Genomic DNA, 3,998 nt, shown 5'->3' on the forward strand with positions numbered 1-3,998 from the left:
ACATCTATCAATCTACCTATCTATGGATACAAATGTTCCTGTGTTTAAGTTCACTGTATTCTGCCTGACATGAAGTTCATTACCATCTCTCTCTTGTAGATCCTGCCTTGACTAGAGTGAGTGAATTAAGTCTGGGGAATAAGGCTGTGTTCTGCTGTGTTGATAGACACACATTTGTAATGGCATTTACACTGCTCTAGATAAGACTTTTTTTTGGGGGGGGGGGAAGAAAAAAGTTCTGTAGGTGGTTTTATCAATGATAGGACAGCATAGCTAAGTCTGCAGGACTTTCTCAAAAGTCTTAAAAATTTTCTTGGGAGGAGATAAGGAAAAGATAGCAACTGAAGGTCAATATATCCCAAATGCCATGGATATCTCACGCTGTTCATGGGTGACATATGGGACCTTATACTAGAGCAAAATATACTCAATATAAACTCACACAGCCAGGTCAAATGTGTTCAAAAAAACTTCGTCATATAAACACCTTATATTTGCAGGCTTTATGCTGTATCTGGCAGAAAATGTCATAATGCAGCCTAAAAGCATGAAACCACCATTAACCTCAATATTGTGGCCTCTGGCTAAATGAACTGAAATATAATCATGTGCTCATGCCTGGCCAGGACGAAATGTATAAATGGTGGTTATCTGACAAAGCATATCTCACGACAGGTAGTAATGGCTGCGGACCCTTGGCCTATCTGTGTGTGACAGAAAAATTCTCTTTGCTAATATTTTAAATTAATGGCATGCAATCTTTAAACTGTACAAATCCACTTCTCCCCCTGTAATAATTCTCCGTTGGCTTTGCATCTGCTTTGCATGGAATTAAATGCCAGTAAAAGCACCAGGAAAATTAACTCAACTCCTGTCTCAGCTTGTTAACAGAGATAGCCAGACAGGGAAATCTTGTTGTTTATCTTGAGGCTGGAGCTGTGTATCACATTTCCACCACCACCCCGGATTCCTGACAATCAGGTGGTGAAAACTCATATATTCTAAATTTAAAATGTCTTTGACTTTATACAATAAAGTTTAGGACTAGATAAGTCTGAGTAGAGTGAATATGGCTGATGGGATTATACCTGCATTTGGGTGTAGTGCTTGACATCATAAGGGAAGCATCTTATCAGAATAAGGAGCTCTGGCGATTTGTCCTGAGAGCCTTCAAAGATCAGTATCCATGAAGGATTCAGATAACCCAGCCTGGAATATCTTAATGCAAATGTGAAGAGGCCTTTGAACTGATGAATATACTTTAACTTAATAAAAGTATTTAGCTCTAGCACATTGAAGTGTTTTGGGATTTGAGTAAATGCGTCTCTTTCGCCTGTGTTCAGAATTCTCTGTGCAAACTGCACTGAAGAAACAATCAATAAAATGAAGCGGGTAACCCATAGGAAACAGCAGCAAAATCTAGGTGGTTTTGCATCACTTGTGCTGACTTTTCAACAGCTTTCATATCAATGCAGTGTATAGGTTGGTATTTAATATATTTTGATCAGCTCTTTTATTTCTGCTTCTTTTCAAACAACTTTACCCAGAAGGCATTTCTTCTAAGAGAAATTTAGTTAAACAGCAAGTTCATAATAACAGACATTTAGAAACAAATCTGCAGTCAACAAAAAATCAAGAAGCTTTGCATTCCACTTTTTCCAGAATCTCAACAATTCATTTTCCCCTCCAACTCCTTGCAAAATTACAGTTTTTATATTTAACTGAGATAGTACAAAATATGGAGATTCAAGTTGTAATCAAGACCTAAAGTTTTTACAGAGAAGGATCTACCTAAGCCTCTCTCTGGATACTTTTCTGATTCCAACTGTGACTGTGTGGGTTTAAGGATGAACAGCTTCTACCCATACAAAGTTCTGTAGATCAGAGCAAACCATCAGAGTTGTTTGTGGAACACCAGTACTATGTGTAGAACTGTGCACGCTTTCCTGTTACACAGGCATTTTCCCATTGCGTTATGATGAGCCACAACACTTCAAATAGTTTTCCTGGGGGGGGGGCATAACACAAAAGTGAGATCCTGCTATCCTAAAATAGCTGATCAGGGCATTTACCTTGGTTACTGAACATCCGCATTCAAATCCTTTCTTTGCCTGTTTCACACCACAGATTGGAATGTGGGTTTCCCACATCCCAGGCTTGTGGTTTTACTACCAGGCTACTTGTTCTTTGAAAGCGGGGCTTTCTTCTGGTTTTGGCATCTGCTCATGTGAGATAGCCCACTTCATAAGCAATCTGCATCATTCAGTTTTAACTTTAACTTGTGAGATGATTTCATATGTTACAGTTACATGTATTTTTGTGATTTTTTATTACGGCAATCTAATTTAAACAATCTAATAAGAGCATTTAACACAAAAATAACCAGGTCACTAACACTGAAATCACTGGGAGAGGAGAAAAAGGGATCTTGGACAGCTTCCCAAGTTCCTTTTTTTTTTTTTTTTTTTTTTTAGTTCATGATGATATATAGCTTCCCGATGTATAAGAATCTTTACACAAGGTCCCACAGGAGTCCATAGGATTTCTGTCACCGATTTCAATGACAGAAAAGACTGGCTTCAAGAATACAAGGAAAACAGCTCATCTGATCTTTCCTAGGCTCTGTTTGAAGAGAAATTTTCACACAGCTGCTCAAAAACATCTGTTTTCCACCTGAGTCTTAATACCTGAGCATCGGGGAGTAGCATTGAACAGCAGCACTGGGGCTTTGGCTTATTTGCATGAATTAATCACAGGAACACAGCTTTCAAATTAGATGGCATTGTCCCAAAGGGTTAATGCCTTACATGCTCAGATGGATGCTGCCCAAAAGTGCAGTGCCTTGGATGCGTACTGAGAACGAAAGAAGCTGGAAGTTCTGTCACACACAATTACAGAGAACAAAGCTCCAGCCTTTTAAATTAAAATTCTTGGGTAGACACAATGTATTTATTTTTGACCTTCCAACCTAAAGGAGAAAACAGAACCAGCCAAATTAATCCCTGGTGTAACCCAGTTGACATCACTGGAGTTACCCTAGGAATAAGCTTGAATTTGCTATGTCTTAGACCAAACGACATAAATACTTCAGAAAATTCATACCACTTTGGATATAACACAAGCTTAGGAATGACCTATGCAGTAGATCTAATTAGATCAATTAAAGGGAATTAAGTTTTTGGCCTTTTAATGAGAAAGTAAGCTTCACTGGGCAATTGTTAACTTGCTTCTAAAAATATGTGTTTATTAACTGTTGTACAGAGCACACTGGTAATTAATAAAAGCCTTGCATTTAATTTTGAAAATTATTAAATACTGAAATTATTAAAACATCAATAGGTATTTAAGTTTTACAGTAATTCTGCTTTTATGACCTCTTCTTGACCCAGTAAGGATAAAAACGTTTTCTTGTTTACACAGTGAGCTTCTTTCGCTCCACCTTGCCCAACAGCAAACAGAGCCTCCTGATTAGAAACCGGTATAAAGCCTTACACGGACACGGAAGCCCCTTTTCCTACCTGCCCTGTGCCCGGAGCGACGCGGCAGCGGGTGCCTTTGGGCTGAGGGCGGGTGGCAGAGCAGGGCCCCGGCCGTTGGGACGGGTGGGCAGGGCCCGGGCCGCGCGTCCCCGCCGCGGGGAAGCAGCAAACACTGAAATCACACTTATTTACCCTCTCCCCCAACACGGTCCCCCTACCCTGAGCTTTCAGCCCCAGCGGCCACGCTGAGCAGCCCCGGCCCCCTCCCCCCCGCCTCTGCCGCCCGCGCGAGCAACCGCTGCCGCGCCCCGCCCCTTCCACCCCGCGCGCCGGTGCCCGTGCGCGCGCCCGCACGCCCCGCCCCGCCCCGCCCCGCCTGAGTCAGTGGGCGGGGAGCTCCCCCTTCCCCTTCTCCTCCCGCGGCTGCCGCAGGGGTGGGGGAGCGCGGAGCGCATCGATCGCATTCATCCGCCCACTCGGCGCTCGGCTCCCTCGGCAGCTCCAGCCCCAGCCCTCGCC

The sequence above is a fragment of the Apteryx mantelli genome, chromosome 1, assembly GCF_036417845.1.
Source record: "Apteryx mantelli isolate bAptMan1 chromosome 1, bAptMan1.hap1, whole genome shotgun sequence".
In the NCBI taxonomy this organism is placed as follows: domain Eukaryota; kingdom Metazoa; phylum Chordata; class Aves; order Apterygiformes; family Apterygidae; genus Apteryx; species Apteryx mantelli.